Source organism: Pseudopodoces humilis, chromosome 2, assembly GCF_049639895.1.
Source record: "Pseudopodoces humilis isolate 2021_Gansu_Grassland_sample_001 chromosome 2, ASM4963989v1, whole genome shotgun sequence".
In the NCBI taxonomy this organism is placed as follows: Eukaryota; Metazoa; Chordata; class Aves; order Passeriformes; family Paridae; genus Pseudopodoces; species Pseudopodoces humilis.
In genome coordinates this window covers 98,350,287-98,368,020 of record NC_142201.1, presented here as the reverse complement: position 1 = coordinate 98,368,020, position 17,734 = coordinate 98,350,287, and the positions used below count along the sequence as shown (strand labels likewise).

General features: G+C 44.9%; 1 protein-coding gene across 6 annotated transcripts in view; it reads right to left on the bottom strand.

Annotated features, from left to right (window-relative positions):
- Positions 1 to 3,768, bottom strand: part of PHLDB2 (pleckstrin homology like domain family B member 2) — a 65,316-nt gene extending 61,548 nt beyond the window's left edge. For 5 of the 6 annotated variants that reach the window (XM_005523983.3, XM_014253417.2, XM_014253420.2 and 2 more), the window contains exon 1: positions 3,707 to 3,768. The gene's annotated coding sequence lies outside the window, so the exon portion shown is untranslated. Of the gene's footprint in view, positions 1 to 2,880; positions 3,155 to 3,706 lie in introns of those variants that run through there. The other variant, XM_014253413.2, reaches the window with a different exon arrangement.
- Between the last annotated feature and the right edge of the window lie 13,966 nt (positions 3,769 to 17,734).

Sequence of the window (17,734 nt, the reverse complement as noted above, 5' to 3'; positions counted from 1 at the left end):
AGCCACTGTTTAATCTGGAGTAGTTCACTGAGATAAGTTGAAAGAAGGAGAGTTAATTCTTTTCTGCTCCAACAAAAGCCACGGACAGGTAGAAATGTACTAGAAGAGATTTCTCTTGAAACAATGGACTCCTTTCATCATGCAGAAAAACAGGGTTGACAGAGGACAAGCCGAACTCCAGTCATACTCATCTTTTCTATTTTGGTACCTTTCTGTTAAGCTCCAGAGTCAGTTATCTGACCCAATGACTGCATCATCTCATGACAGTAGTGACAAGCTCCCTGGTATCATTCTGATGCTATTTCATTAATTCCCTTCCTATTGAAAAACTGATTATGCTCATAAGATTTGCAAACTGAAACACTAAAGTTTCACACAGAGATGGCAAATAGAAAGCACTGCTGGTGGGCTGTGACTGCTTACTGTGTAGACTAAGAAAACCCAAACCAAACAACATAGCTGGTGTACAAATAAATACACTTCAATACTCTAGACCAATATAATTCTCATTCCTGAAGCCAAATAAATACAGACTTTCTTCATCTAAAATTCCAGGAAGGGGACTGGAAAACAATTATGTATCCAAATTCATATCATACAGGAGCAGAAATTCTGTCTGTACAAGAGCAGAAAGACCTTAAAGTTTCTCTGTTCCCATCCTATTTGACATGACAAATTTGACCCTAGGGCACCCCTGACAAATTCCATGAGAACAGGTAGGTAGATAAGGCCCAGAAAATCTAAGGAGATAGAAAAACTGATGAAAACAGCTTCATCCACTCTTTTTTTCTTCCATCTATTGCATTTTCCCAGTCTCAGGCAACCTTTGCCCATGATCTGCTTTGCTCTGTGCCCATTTCTTTCACTGCCACTTTGTGCCTGTCACTTCCTTCCGTTAATCAGTTCTCTCCAGTGCCCACTTACTCTGACAGCTTCTGTCTCCTGTTTCGCTCATCCATTTCTCCACAATTTGCCTCCTTCCCGGGATGCTTGCCCCATATTTCCAAACGTCCCCTCCAGCTCTTTAACGCTCCATCCTTTCCCAGCACTCTCAGGGCAGCAAGCATGCCCCCAGACTAAATGCTTCTCATCACACGTGCTTGGCAAACCTCAGCAGGGCAGTGACAGCTCGAGTGGCACCAGCCATGGCTGCTGTGCCACCAAGCCAACGTGGGGCAGCATTTATCAGCAGGTTCCATACTGCTTTCCCCTGGGAAGGGGAGGAACAGGGGTGCTACACCTGCAGTTACACCATTTACTATAATAAAGGAAGTTAAATAAAGTGGTTCACTTAAAAACTGACTCTGCCTGCATGAGACATGAGTAAGAAAAAAACCCGAAGTTGGTCATATTTACACAGTTCGCTCTACACTGTAGTCTCTGGAGTACCCTCATTCTACAGGGGAAAACTCCCCTTGGATTTCTGTGGCACCTTGAATGTGCTCCACCAGTCTAAAACTAATCCTAAACAAATAGCACTTGCTCAAAACACCCAGAGCATAGTTTTATAGCTGCTAGTTTAATTCAGTGGGAAACACTGTTTGCCTTGCTGGCAGTTACTACACACCAGAATTAACCATTCATTTTGACAAATTAAAATGGAAATAATACACTACATGTGCAATGAACACAACATTAATCTCTTCATTAACAATCACCTGTACTTGCCCACACCTAATTTGATTGTTTCAGGTTTTCTCTGGATATGCAAGTGGAAAAGACAAAAAAGTTCTTTTCCATTTAAACACCTTTAGTCCTTCTGATCCAGCTGCAGCCTCAAGATGGATCTGCAACCTTTAGCTCACGTAATCTCCACTTCAAATCTAAACCCAAAATACTTCAAATTTTTCATGCTGGGCTTTGTTCCTTCTCAGCAATAGTCAACTGATGCCTTTTACTACTTCCAAAGATATGGCTGATAATTGCATCTGATAAGCATAGACATAAACTGATACAGAAAAAAATGACCACTCTTCCTGCACTGGCTGATGGCAAAGATTTCCATTCTCTCAGTAAAAAGAGACACACTAATGAGTCAGTTAAGCATTTGTCAAAATGGAAGCAGAATAAATTGCTGGTGTAGAAAAGGATCTGTGTAAAATTAACCATATAGAAATGGTAGGATGTTACTAATTGACAGTCCTAAAGGAATCTCTTTTTCTGTAACCCTCTTAGTTCAGACTACCCCTCCCCATGACAGCAAAGGTAGGCACTGTCACATCTTCTGATGACTTAATCTCCTTTTTTTCCTACAGTGCTTCCTTCTGTTGTGGGAAAGCAAGCCTGTCCTCACCCTTTGCAATTCCATTCTATCATGTCTTACTTCCATCTCTGATCCTTTCCCATGTTAATAACTTATTTTTGAGGACATTATCCACAAGAATATAGAAAATGCAAGAACTAAAAAGTTCACTCAACACGAATATTTGCAAGAAAGGCTGCTCTTGTGTCCCTCTTCCTCCAAAACAGAGGAAAGGTGTGGCACAGAAATGAAATGTTCACCATGTTCTGACTGGCAACATATTCACCCAGATGCCCTGAAGATGCAGACACAGAAGATTCGGGTGTGTGCAGAGTCAAGGCACAGAGACAAGATGACAGGTTGACAAGATGAGCATTTGGGGGAAAAGGAACTGGTGACAAAAGCCATGTGTGTGAGATCAAGCAAGCACTCCGTGGCAGGAGCAGAAAGCCCATCTCTTGAGTCTTTATGTAAGCGCAGTCAGACTATTTACACTTCTGCACAGGGGTAAATTCCTCCGGCAGCTTTGGGGCAGGAGGAGAAGGATCGGAGCCCGCAGTTTCCAGCCCGCTCCTCCCTTTGCTCGTGGGCAGCAGGTATCTTTCCGAGGAAAGCGCTGATCTCCAAGCTGAACTCACCACCGAGAGCAGGGCTCCTGGCGCCGCCGAATCCCACCCGGCTACTGACAGAGCTACACGAGGGGGGACTGAGGAGCTGTGACTCTGTCAGGGCACATGGAGCCCAAAACCCCGATTTCCGTCCGCAAGGCGATCCGCCGGGTTCCTGTTGCTGAACTCCAGTGATGCCGAGACGGCATCCATCGCCGGCTCAGCGCCGGGAACCCATCCCCGCCGGGCACGGCAGCCCTCGCACAGCCGCAGGAGCCTTTATAAGCCACCAGCCGAACAAAGGATCGCGGACAAAGAGCCTTGTCCCACGTCTTCCCCTCCACCAGGTAGATTATTTACGATGGAAAACCAAACCAACCAAAGCCAAGCCCCGCCGTTCCTCCCTTGCTTCCTCGGACCTCGGACGGATGTCCCCGGCGCACCCGGGGCAGAGGCTTTGTTCGCCAGCGGGGACGCGGCAGAACCGGGGGGAGCACCCGGACAAAGAGGGAGAAGCGTCTGGCGACGAAAGGGACAGGGAGGGAGCCCCGTCTCTTTCAGCTGCGGGGTCCCTGCCGAGCCGGGCGGCAAGGGGGGACCCCACCGCCCGCACCCGTCAGACGTGCGAAGGGACCGGAGGCGGGGGAGTGGATGGGGGTGGTGGTGGCACAAACTCCCGTAAAAGTAGCCCAAAAAACGGGGACGGTTGCGAGCAGCTCCGCCGGCTTCAGCCCAGGCTCTGCGTGCCCGAAAGGGACCCCCTTCCCATCCCCGCGGGGCCCCGCCGCCCCTGTCCATCCTCGCGGCCCGGGAGGGCTTCCCTCACCCCGCGGGACGGCGCTTCCCCCGCACTCACCGCCGCCTCCCGCCGCCGCTGCCCGCGCATCCCGGTCCCCGCCGCCCGCCCGGCTGCAGGAGCGCCGCCGCCCCCGGGAGCCGCCCCCCGCCGCAGCGCCCGCCCCCCGGCGGGGCCGGGGCACCCCCGCGGGCGGAATGGTTCGCTCCCCTCAGGCCGGGGTCGCGGGAGCGGGGCGGGCAAAGGGCAGCCGGGACGGGGGGTGGAGGGACGGAGCAGGGGGTGGGCGGGTGAGAACGGGAAACGGGCACGGGGATATCCCCGGAGGGGCCACCGTGGAGCTCTTCACGATCCATAAATATGAGTCGCCAAGCAATTTCCTGCCCGCGAGATTAGCTCGGCAAACAGGGCGGCGCTGGCAGGGCGCGGGCCCCGTTTGCCGTGCCTGGGGCTGGGGTGCGCTTTACCTGCGCCTGCCTTCCACCTCATCTTCCTCCTCCTCATCCCCGGGGAAGCCGCGTGTCGGAGGGTGCTGCCCTCCGCCCTCCCGGTCCCGGAGCGGAGCTGGGTTGCCTCCTTTCCCTGGTTGGGGCGCCCCTGCCACTCACCCAGCCCAGGGTCACACCCTGTTGCTGCCTCTGCCTGAGGTGTCCCGAAATTCAAGATTCTCTCTTACCTGAGAAAAATACACCCACGAAAGTATGTGTGTAATACATAGATACCCTCGTGTGTATGCACACACACGGCGCTCCCAAAAGACCCCGTCCATTCCCCACGCATCACCGAAGGATGCAGCTGCCACCAGCAGCATTTTGGTGTTCCCAAAGCAGGGAAGGGGGCTGGTGAGCCCGGCTGGCCCTTACCGGAGGGCTTTTCACACCAAAGCAATCCCACAAACCAGCCCCAGCTCGGCAAAGCGTGCTGCCAGAGCAGCGCGTCCCGCCCGCCCCGTGTTTGGCCCGCGGACCCTTCAGGGCTCCTGCCTCAGGGGCCTGCTCGGTGACAGAGGCAGCGAGGCCACCAGCGGGGCTGGAGCTGCTACAAGGGGGGAAAAAATGGGACAAAGCCTTCGGGGAGGGGTCGTCCCTCCGTGGGGATCACGGTGCTGGCAGCCCAGGGCATATAACCAAGCTTCGCTTTCGGAGCGCCTGTGCAGTGTCAGGCTCGGTAAGGAAAAGCCGGCGGGGAGAGATGCGAGCCGGCCTGGAGGGCTCAGGGCAGTGGGCCAGAGTTTCCTGCATAGCGATCTTGTTTCGTGCTGTGTGGCCTCGTCACTCTGCCTTTCCCCATTTGTTTCCCAAAGAGGAAATTCGGGAATAGCAGCACTGAGATGGGTCCGAGCTCACCCAGCACCCGGCCAGGTAAAGCCCTGCCGTCACTGCTGACTGCTCCCCTGTGCCATGAGGAAACGGAGTTTGCTGCGATAAACTTCCTGCCTGACGTGTTCCAGGGGGTCTTTTACTTGGCTAGAACCGTAACTTCACTACAATATAAACTTTGTAATACCTCGTTAATGTGTATAGTGACGCCCACAATACTAGAGAGAATATTTTAAAAGAGCGCCCTTGACTGTCCTGGTGTCTACTTTAGCTTACTACAAAAAGACAAGCTTTGAGACCAGTTACTCTAAAAGGACACAACCTAGATTGTCTCTTCTGTGATACCTCCACAAACATCCCAGTGTTCCGTTTTCCACTAGCACTGAACCTGACTCTTCTCTTTAGTTCACTGAGCAAGCAAAGAGAAGTACACACACTTAAAAAATAAAGGCATATGCATGTAATAAATGCAGAGTTAAGGACATGCTCACAGTTGGTGGAACTGAAAATTACTTTTAATCCTGCCACAGACAGAACCAAAAGTAGCCAGCCTTCCCTTCATCTCACATGATCTTCCTTTTCCTTTTAAGTTGGAAAAACTGTAAGTAATAGTCTGCAAAAATCTCCCTAGGGAATGTGAAGCATAGGAGTACGGAAAGCTTCAACTTTGCTCTTGCGGTCAAACTTGCTCTCAAGGACTTGTGATAAGTCGGCTGAAATGTTCCTTCACTCAGTTCCTACCTAGTAGGTGAGGAGGCAGCAAAACTGGGTAAGGCCGACCATAAGCTTCCCCTGATACCTGTATGCTAGGAAAACTTTGTCCAAATCAATGTCTTCTGTTTCTTTTCAGCAAAAGAAATAAAAATACAATAGAATAAAAAATAGAATAAAAATACAGAATGGGACTTATTTCTAAAATGACTACTCAAAACCAGCCATAGCTGAGGCTCTAAATAGCTTGGTAAATTGTAATGCTTAACAGGCAAGAGTCTGGCAATATAAAGCAGCAACAAAAACCCCATCTTATATTTTATGAGTAGGAAATAGTTAAAAATTAGGAAACAAGTGAACCTCTAAAGCGGTTTCACTAAAGAGCTGAAAACTCTTACTGGAGCAAAACAAGCAATGCTACTATTAAATAAAAAAATATCAGGAAAAAGTATATGGAAACTTGCATGAGAGCTGCAAGATGGTTTCAACAGTCCATCTAGCTAGCATTAACAGTTTTCATGGCAATTGCACTTCAAGAACAACTGCATATCACAGAGGCTTTTAAAATTCTCCATCCCTCAGTATGCAAGCATGCCTGATAAAAGTTTGGTTTCCATGGTAATTTATATAAGTAGAAATCAAATTCTGGAATGTTTACAAAAAGCATGCTTTAATCAGGAGCATTGAAAATGGTAATAAAGTGCCATTTTGTTGCCATGCTTCTATAAGATAAGAGAGATCACTTCAGCTGCTTCAGAACTAAAGTAACCTCTGAGCAGGCACCTGCAGCCACTACCTCTGTGTTACCTGGTCCCTTAGCTTCACAGGTTTTATCCACATCAGGTGTGGACATGACTGCATTTCTGTCACATGAGCCAGAGCCCACAGCTGGGAGTTGGTTCTGGCTTTATGTTACCTGCAGGAGGAGAGGCAATTCCCAGCCTGACAAAATCGATTGAGATAAAGCTTCCCATTGATGGCTGGGTGCTGTTACACCCAGCCTTTTCTTTGGTGGCAAAACTGTTCTGGTGCCTTCCATTTTGTGCCTTACCTACTCATTTGGATTCACAATCTATGATTTGTTGCATTCTTTGGTGGGGTGATGCAATTATTTATGAGAACTAGATCAAGAAAATGATCCAGGTTAAACCTCTTCCCAGCACCTCTACCTCTTTTGAAAAATGTCCAAAAAGTACTTGCATTAGAGTGACTGATGAGAAGAGAAATAAATAGATCTGAGCAGCTGTGCTTGAGACTGAACTTCTGTTTTTTGGACCAGCATCACCAACACACCAATTGATTATTAAGTTGCATCATTTTGAACAAACCTGTCAAAACAAGGGAAGTCATAAGGATTCGGTGCTTTCCAGCATGTAACCAGAGCATTTTGAACCACTTGTTTATAGCTTGAAAACCAGAACTTTGGGTGAAACTTCAAAGCAAGCAGTGATTCCTCTGCTGTAACTTCCTCAAAGACATTTTGAGGCAGCGTAGCAGGCTGGATTCTAGGTTATGAAAGAATCTTGATTTTTAAAGCTTCCCCCTTTTAAGGGAATCTCTGCAAAATCAAAAGGCAACTTGGAGGATGACTGCATTTATCAGTACCATTCTGGTGAAAAAAAAAATTATGCCCTGTAATTGCACTGATCATCCTAGTTAATAATCTAAAAATCTCTTATGCAGCACACAGTAGAAATGTATATCAGTAATAAAAGAAGTTTGGGCTCAACCAGTGGAGTGTTCTTGTGACTCGTCCTGAAACTTTCTTGGACTGTCACACAAGAGCTAGCAAGAAGAAACTGCCTGGGGAAAATAAGTTACATGAGTAATCAAATCTCATGCTTCAGGGCACAAGTCAATTGCTGGAAGGGTCAAGAAAGGAATTTCCTTACTCTCTTCCTTTGCACAGTTGTACACAATTAACTAGGCTGTAATTGCAAGGCAAAAAAAAGCGATTATATTTTGCATTTTTCTGAATCATCAGGCACTGGCTGCTTTTACAGCTGGATTCAGAGCTTAAGGGACAGGTCTGGTAGGTGGGTTTTGTTGCACTTCTGCGAGTTTTTTGCCTAGATTTACAGCATATTTGGGAGGTTTGCTCTTCCTTTATGCTGACTGCCCATCTCACAGCATAACTGTGTTGCAGAACTACCATTAAAGGGAGATTAATTTAGGCAGTTAATTTTCTGTTACTAATAAGTAGTTACCTTTAAAAGTCCCTCTGTCTGTAATTGCACAACTCATGACTCATTTAAGTAGCAGCAGTATTGTATCCATAATGGCCTAAAGATATAAACAAGACAAGATTTGTCAGAGATGTAACCATTTTTATTAAGCAACTGGACTATTTAATGCAACAGAAGAGCACGCTATTTCTTCATTAAATAGGGTATTTTAGTAATCAAAATGATTTTTGCTACCACACTACGGACATTCCTTCAAGTCACAAAAGCACTCCCCTATTAGCTTGTGTATGGTCCTCTGTCTTCACTGCTGATTAATTGCTTCCCTTTTCTAGAATCTGCGTGTGCCCTGGTCAGTGGGGGTGGCTTAGAGCTTCATCAGCCAGCTCTGCTACTGCTGCTAAGCTCTCTAGTAGTGTTTTTTCCTGTACACAAGTACGTTTTTGATATATGAGCTGTGAGAAAACATGTTGAAAACTGCAAGCACTGGCAAAACCTTGGTCAGTGCTCCTCATAGATGCCAAAGCAGTAGGGAATCAGCTGGGACAAGACATGGTGCAAATTCTGTAGCCACACTGGTTTACAATTATAGTCATAGTTTAGGACAGCTAATCGTTTTGTGCTCAGTGGTTGGATACATGGATATCTTCATTCCATAGTTGCCCCTTCTAGAATTATCTTTTACCCAGTAAGTAATAAGCTGACTCATGAGTCCTTACATGCACTGGAGTTTGGGACCCTATGATTTCCTTCTGATGCCAAGCCCGGGAAGTTTTCTATTCTCCTTTGGTCCCTCTCAAATCTGGATGCATATATAACAATACTGTGGGTCATGTCAGTAAGACACTACTTCCTTTAGTGGGAAGTGAGAAGAAATCAAAAGCAATTTAAGCTATTTTCCCAAGGTTACACAAGAAATCTCAGTGGGGGCATGGTATGGAACAGAAGAACCAAAGTTACTGCCTTAACTTCACAGTTAATCTGTGTAAAGATGGAGCTCTCTGTGTTGAAATAAATTCTCATTTGTTTTCTTCCTCCTGAAAAAAAGTATTCTTTCCCTTCAATTAATTAAATTAAAATTAAATTAATTAGTATGGAGTCAAAAGAGGTAAAACAATGTATTTGTACCAAGAAGAAAGATGGTTGCCAAAACTTCTTTCATTCTCTTTGGAGTCATTTGGGCATTTCTAAAGGAAAAAGCTTTGCCTAACGAAGTTTATATAAAATATATTCTCACAACTTATTCATGAAGCTGGTTTTGCAGACAAGTTTTTATATGTGCATCCAGAAGGGTTGTAGAGGTTTTCTTTTCAGCAGATGGCCCCCAAATGTGGAATTATCTCCCATTAGCAGCACAAAGGATGACACAATATTGCTACTACTTTCTCACAGTAATAGGGGCAGAATAAGATGCAGAGATATATTTTAGCCTCAGATTTCTGAGGTTTTTCTCCTAACAGAGGCATTATTAAAAACATTTGAAAAATGTAAATTATAACAATTCTCTCCCTTGGCCCTTACTTAAGATTCCATAAATGCTTAGACAAGATATACTAAAACCAAAGACAGACATCCTGAAGATGTGCTAATAAGCAAGGCCCTTGACACTGTCTCCCACAGCACATTTCTGAAAAAGCTGTCAGCCCTCAGCTTGGACAGGAGCACTCTGTGCTGGGTTAGGAACTGGCTGGATGGCCGGGCCCAGGGAGTGATGATGCATCCAGCTGGTGACAGTCACCAGTGGTGTCCCTCAGGGGGCTGTGCTGGGGCCAGTTCTGTTCAATATTTTTATTGGTCACATGGATGAGGGAATTGAGTCCTTCATTAGTAAATTTGCAGGCAACATTAAGCTGGGAGCATGTGTCAGTCTGTTGGAAGGTAGGAGGGCTCTGCAGAGATCCCTGGAAGTGTTGGATGGATGGGCAGAATCCAACAGGATGAAGCTTAACAAGTCCAAGTGCTGGTCCTGCATTTTGGCCTCAGTAAGCCCCTGCAATGTCATAGGCTGGGAACATTGTGACTGGACAGTGCCCAGGCAGAAAGGGACCTGGGGGTGCTGGTGACAGCAGGCTGGACATGAGCCAGCAGTGTGCCCTGGTGGCCGAGAAGGCCAATGGCCCCTGGCCTGGATCAGGAATGGTGTGGCCAGCAGGAGCAGGGAGGTCATTCTCCCCCTGTAGTCAGCACTGGTGAGGCCACACCTCAAGGGCTGTGTCCAGTTCTGGCACCTCAGTTTGGGAAGGACATTGGGACTCTTGAAGATGTCCAGAGGAGACAACGAGGCTGGGAACACAAACCCTGTGAGGAACAGCTGAGGGAGCTGGGGTTGTTTAGCCTGGAGAAAAGGAGACTCAGAGGTGACCTTATCACTCTCTACAACTTCCTGAAAGGTGGCTGTAGGCAGGTGGGACTTGGTCTCTCTCCAGGCAGCAGCTGACAGAACAAGAGGGCACAGTCTTAACTGTGCTAAGGGATATATAGATTGGATATTAGGAAAAAGTTTTTTATGAAAAGTGTGATAAAATACTGGAATGGTCTGCCTGGGCAGGTGGTGGAGTCACCATCCCTGGATATGTTTAAAAAAAGACTGGATGTGGCACTTGGTGCCATGGTTTAGTTGAGGTGTTAGGGCTGGGTTGGACTTGATGATCTTGAAGGTCTCTTCCAACCTAATAATTCTGTGGTTCTGTGATTTAAGTGGCACATGCACTGCAATAAGACCCAAGGTAAAACCAACCTAAAACGAAATAGAAGTCAAACAACAGCCCACCACCTAGCTTTCCTACTGCACTTGTGCCCCCTTCAACAAAATCCTAAAATTATAACAGGATAGCAGAGAATGTCACAAAATGCAATACATTCATCTCCCAACAGAATATGCAAGGGAAAGGGGAAATGCTCCAGCATTTCCCCACAGATTTTTAATGGATGGGTGCTGTACAAATCTGGCTCCTGGGGCCAGGATATATATGCCCTGTGCCAAATTAATGTGTATCCTGTTCTTCTCTCCTTATGTCAGCCCCGGTTTGGGTTACCCAGGGCAATAATGGGAGACTGTGCCCAGCCTTGCTCCAGGTGTTCCCTGTGCCTGCTGCTGGATGTGCCACCTGCCTTACAGGGTCTGTCACAGGCCAGTAACAGGACTGGGTTCCAGCAGGCTGGGCAGGGGATGAAACTGGGAGGGCTCTGGATCACCTTGCCCTTTGTGCAGGCTGCAAGCTGCTGGAAGAGCTTCTGGCACCTGAGCTCAGTGTAAAGAGAGTAACACATTTGGGTACTTCAGAGCTCTGCATCTCTCCATCTACCCAGCCTGTGGTCAGTGGGAACTCTGCTCTTTAACCAGAAGCTAAAGCTTTACAGGGCAGCACCCCAGCTAATGGTACAAGGTAAACTGAAAAGCAAATAAACACAGGTATTTTGGGAATATGAGTAGTTTGAAAATGCTGTTTTACAGGAGCTGAGCCATGTAAAGTCTGCTGGCTTATGCACATGTCCTTGTCTATGCTGCTCCCCACAGAGCACCTGTCCCTGTCCTGCCACGCTGCTCCTGGAGCTTGGGTGCCCCTTTTCCACAGAGCCCCATATGTGCTCTGTGCTCTTGCAACACTGTGTCGTGTTGTGGCCACGACACCACACATTTCCCATGAAAATCCCACTGACTGATGTAGGATTAGGCCCACAGGAAGCAATAAAATATGCTTGCTGATCCCAGAGTATCACAGGAAATTAACATGTGACAATCTTTAACACATTATTTTAATAAATTTTAATTTTGTACTATAGTTTAAAGACCACTGTAAAATCAGAGATAGAAAGCTGGGGGTAGTCTGGCTTCTTTGTCATAATGCCTTGTTTACATACTCCTTTTTTTTTCTTCTTTGTACTACTGAAACCTTAAAGCACTCAAGGGGAGGCATCTCAGTGTTGGTAAGCAACACCCTTCTTTTTGGTTGCATGGTCCTCAGACCATCCTGTAAAGTAGAAACCCATTCTAAACACAAAGAGAAATGCACTGTTTCAGTGATACACTTTGCTAACAGGACATAAATTACTAAGCAATATGAGATGGGAATATGAAAGTAGCCCATAGGAGCCAGGTGATTAATGCATAGAGAGGAGGTATGACAGCAGACCCTCCTTAGACTTAGAAACAGTTTGTCATTAGTGCATTTTTTTTAAACTTCAGAATTTTAATGGGAGAAAAGTGTTTCTTTTTGCCTCCAATCTCCTCTTTAGTTAACGGAGGCTTCGGGTTCCCCCTCCCCCTTCATTTCTGGAGAGGCTGCCAAGTTTTCCCAGAGCTAAAAGCAACAACTTTCTGTTAAACGTTACTTCATGCTTCTGGTATTAATCTAATAGGAGGCTGGATGGGGAGGAGGGGGAAGCAGCAATGAAATCTGATTTCCTGCCATCCATGAAATCCATAGAAAATTCAGATCTAACACTAATTTTAACAGCTGGATGACTGCTTTGGCTTTTACTTGCCATAGGAACACACAACTGCATACAGTTTTATTGATTATAAAAAGAAAAGAAAGTCAGGCAAAAGGCAAAATTAAAAGGAGGCTTCCATTTGTAAATACCCTGATTAAACCATCCTTTTCCATTATGCTAGAAATATCAACAAATTTTGCAAATTGTTTCTCATTTCTGTTAACATTTCTAATAAGAATGTTCATGGAAAGAGAAAATACCCAAGGAAATTGTCTTGCTAATAAGCACTTCAACAAATATTTACTTGGGAAGTGCTCCAGCAACCACTTTGAAAAGGGCATTAATGGGTTTGAGAATCACACAATAGGGACATTTAAATAAATCTCCTTTATGGAGGTGAAAAAAAATCATAACAAAAGCAGTAGACTGGGAACACTCAAAATGTAAGTCAGAAAACTGTCCTATAGCAATTCCTGTCCATAGACAACATACAGCACAGAACTGTTAGCAGCACATCCGTCAGGTTTGGCTATTCTGTTAATAATTGTTTGGAGGATGATGGCCACAAATGTAATCCTTTATCTTGATTATTTTAAATAATGGCTGTTTTCTTCTTTCAGTGCTTGTTGCTCAGCCTTTGCTCCACCTGTTTCTTACACACCATATGGCTCAAATCACGACATATTGCAGATTTCTTTTACATTGATGCAAAGAAAGCTTAATACAGTACACATGCTGAAACTGAATGCTGTTTTGCAGATGAAGCAGTGCTGTAGCCTGTGTGTGTATACAAGGAAGGACCCGTACCACAGATTATATTGATTATAAAGCTTTACCTGCCTGCTGATGCATGCAATCAACAGGACATGGCAGCTGGTTTTTATGTCCCTAGCTGCAGCCAGCTGTTAGGCTGAAAGCGTTAATCACCCTTTTCATCGGTCCCAGGCTTGCATTAAGCAAACTAGAAGACTCTCAGGAGCAGCGATGCCTGAGAAATCCCAGAAGCTAACACCCAAAACACGAAGTAGAAGTTATGCTGTGTGAGCAGTGAGGCTTCTCGAGGGGCAGATAAGCACAGGGCTGGAACATTTGATAGTCTCAAGTACTGATGGGCAGGAGAGACGAGGAATGAAAGCCTGGAAAATGAGAGAATGAGAAAAGTTCCTGTGGATATCACATTAGAAAGAACTTTTAACAGATGAAGCTGCTTAGAGTGTTGAAAAGGCAGAGACCTCTAAGAAGAAAATTGTTTCCAGTTTCTTTAGTCTGTGTTCCTAAACCCCAGGACATTATGCATAGTTTTTAAGTCAACAGGACTATTGCCATTGATCTCTCTGTACTCCAAAAATTCCAGCTGGTATCAGGTTTTCCTTGTAATGGAAACAAGCTGGCAGAACTTCAAAGTCTTGATAACAGTTTATACAGAGAAAGGACAGCAACAGTTAGTTATAGTTCCCTATTAAAAATGTTGTTTTCACCTCTCTATTTTTTTATAGAAGTTGGATAGAATTTGGTAATGAAATGGTGCCACTTATATCTGGTCAAAGCTCAGGAAGAGAATGTCAAAATGTAGCTGTACTGGAATTTGTTTGGGAAACGTTATCTGAGAGCTCAGCTTTTGTTTAATATGCCATGACCAGGGGCTATGAGCATTATGAAATCCTTGATCTCAGTTGGACAGCTTTTAAATGGCTAAGAAACTGAAATGTAAGTTTGAAAAATAGGGATATATGAGTATCCTAGTTCTCTATTGGAAGACACAGAAATCATGCAATCCTGATAAACACTAGACAGTATGAAGACAGTATGAACCATCCAAAGAACATAGGAAACTGAGTGAAAAAATGTTGAGTAAGTAAAAATAACACTTGAAAATAAATTTGCCTTTGATTAACAAATCCAATTCAAACAATTCCATTGGAGTCTTAATCTTTTCTAAGATTTTACCACAGTGGGATTGTCGTTTCAGTTTCAAAGTTGTCCTAACTTTCCATTTTTACTTATCTGCAAAAAATGTTTCTCTTTTAAAAAAGTACTACAGTCCCTCATTTATTTTCTTCCTCCTTTCCTTCTTCCCTGATGATATGCAACAGCAGAAATGGTCTTTGTTAGCTTTTTCTGGGCTGGCAAGAAGCCCAAAGATCCAGCTGACAAAAACCTCAAGTCAGCAGTTCCAGAGTGAAGAATGTCCTTTTCAGAGCCCCCATTTCACAGGCTCCCTGTCACGGAGCATCTCAGCAGCACCACACAGAAGAGCCTTGCATTGCCCTTCCTTCCAAGGTGAATTATCTTCGCTCTGTACCTTGTGCTTCGGTGCTCAGCTCTCCTCACCCACACATTGCTGCCCGGCGTTTGTGTGCTGAGCTCTGGGGAAGGCTGATGGGACAGCATCGGTCCAAAACAAAGCTCCCATCAGTGGGTTCAAGGAGCGACTGCAAGGCTCAGTGGGCCAGCTTGTACCTCCCAGCCCTCATAACATCTGAAACAGAGCATCCTGAACTCGGAGGGAAGCAGAATGAGAGGCTTTGTGAGCCCAGACACAGTATGGTCAGCACAAGGTCCCCGAGTTAAAAACACGTGTGCTGCTGTAATCCTCACCCACTGCTGGATCACTGAGTTTGCACCAAAATTTCTAACTCAAAAGAGTCAAGAGCTTCACAAAGAAAAGAAAGAGCTTCTTTCACTCAGAAAAACAAGTGTTGTGAACAAACTTAGAGTCTGTCTCATGCTTTAGTTAAATAACGTGAATTTTTATTTTTCTTTTTTTTTCCCCCCCAAAGGAATTCAATTATTTTTAAGGAAACAAAGAATACAGTAAATAAAGACTTCAGGGGGCTGCACAGTGATCCAAACTACAGCTTTGCAGCACGGAAGTGGTTCATCCTGCAATCACAGTACTTAATTTAATATCAAAATAAGCACTTATTTCTCATGCAGTTTTCTTTCCTGAGCCTTTCTGTAGTGGACACAACAAGTGAACACTGTGCTTTTTGTTCTTTCTCCTCCCCTTTCCTCAGTGGTTCTTTAGTATTTACCTCCTCTCATTTTGGATTTCCTGTCTGTACCCTAGGGAAAGGATTTTCCTGTGAGAAACAAATGTCACATTGCTGATCTGTTTGGATGACAATAGTTCAAGCCTATCCTCTGATGAGAGCTCTCATCTACCTGCTACCAGAAGAGTACTGCTCTCAGATTATTATTTTTCCTGAACCATTTCATTTGGAACTAGCTTTATGGAATCAATTTTCTGGTCCCTAGCAGAGCTGCTACTTCCATTTTTTAAATTAAGGTGGATGCAACTGTTTTGGGTAAGTGAAAACCTAAACTGGATTAAATCTCAATATTCAAACCAAACATCATTTTCAAAACATACCTACTTTCTATAGGGTCCTGTGTAGCACATATGTTTTGGTTACTGCATTTGATGTTTTGCTCTGAGAGGGGGAAAAAAGCAAGTGAGAATACTCTCTATTTCTTCTGCATAGATACAGAGAGCACGGCACAGTGACTCTGGTAGAAGCATCCAGATATGGTGATATTAAACACACACAGCTGTTTCTGAAATTACAGAAGGTGGTTTTGCACAAGGGAAGGAATATTCCTGGCAACTCACACCTAATTATTCATGGAAATAAAAGTCACCAGCAGGACAAGAGAAGGAAAAAAAGCTCTGCATTTGAGCAGCAAAAGTCCCAGAAGGTATGTCTGCTCAAACAATTGAGACCCAAAACTTTCTTCCTCTCAAACACAGATCAGAGCTTTTGGTTTTTTCCAGTCATCAGAGAGACCAAAAAGCCTTTAGCCTCTGGATCACGTCCAAGGCTGCTGAGCTTCGGGTGGCTTGCTGACAGGCTTTGCAAGTGCTTGGGAAGAGAGGTGCCACCTCTCTTCTCTGGCTCTGGAGAGGGAAGAAGACACACCACAATTGTGAAGATGGAAAAGTAGTTTTTGGAAGCTCCCTGGGGATTATATTTATGTACATGAATGATCAAGTGCAAGGTATGAGTCCTGTACTGAGCATGTGTCATACCAGCAGAGTGCAGAAGTAGGGCTGAGGAATGGGGTAGGATATATTGCTTAGTGCATTTTCATTCAGAGGTCTTCAGGGTGTTTGGTGCTCAGGCTGTCATAGCTTAGAAAATGCCATAGATTTCTTTGCTATCCTCTTGTGGTATGCGATAAGAGCTTGCAGTGGCCCAACGGTGGCAAACAACAGTCTGTGTCTTTGAGAGGCTGTGCTGTATAACTTCAAGCTGTTACAGAGCACTGGGGAGGGTTTTGTGGCTTGTGGTGTGTGCAGAATGGGTGATTTATAGACCTTCTGGGTCTGCAGACCCTGTGCTTGTGAGGTATTGGATTGGATGACCATGGTGGCTTATTCCATGTACGGTGTGTGATACCACACACTGCTCACTATTTTAAGAGAAATAATTGCCTTTGTTGTATTCTCACATTGAAAATTGACTAAAAACTTATTTTAAAACACATGAAAGAATGTCTAGATGTTGAGCTGTTTGTAATGCATTCTGGAAAGGTCAGAAAAGCCAGTGCTCCTGCCAGTGCACCACCAGAGAGCTAGCTGGGGTTCAGAAGAATGCAGCAGAATTATGTACAGCCTTGCTTCAGTCTTACCTTGAACCCATTTGCTTTTCATTTGCTGCAATGCAAGTGTAAGGAGGATCTAAATCTACACTTAGTGATGGGGCTAATGAAAGGCAGATGCAGACAGTGCTTTAATAAAAGTGAGACTTGGTTGCAGGGGAAATTGTGTGGAGCCTGCAGACACTTTCAAACCAGAGGAACTACCTGTGAAAGGCACAGTTTGGAGAGTCTTGGACTTTGTCTCATAAACTCACAATGTTAGGAATCACTTAAGGTCAGGCACATAAATAGATTGCCAAAAGCCTTTTTTTTTTTTTTCAAATAAAGACACGAGGGACAACCTTTCTGTCACAGCAGGCAACCCATGCACATGCTAAATCTAGTCAATAAAACAAATATTGTGCAAAAAACCTTCTAGGCAGTGAGGTAGGTGATTAACCAAGGAAAGCTCATTCAAGGGAGAGACCGTGCTGGACACTGTAGTAATCAAAGGGTAAAACTGAACTGTGATCGTGCTGACTGTACAATAAAGAAAAAAGCAAACCTCCAAGTAAGTGCAACTCTCACTTTGCCAAATTCAACTCTGTAGAAAGTAAATATTGCTATGTGGAAAGCTCCAGTAGAATTGGCTTAGGCCAGGTGGGTCTGGTTTGTGTGTTATTCTGACCTGACCTTTTCCTTCTAATTGATGCTAATTTATATTTTCCACACTGGAATCTGGAGTTGCATTCCAAATAAAGGGTTCACTTGCTTAACTAGAGATAAAAGCTGAGATACCTGGTTCTTTGCCACTGCAACAATGAGGAGATCCATTAGAGCATTGCCACGTCCTAACTGGT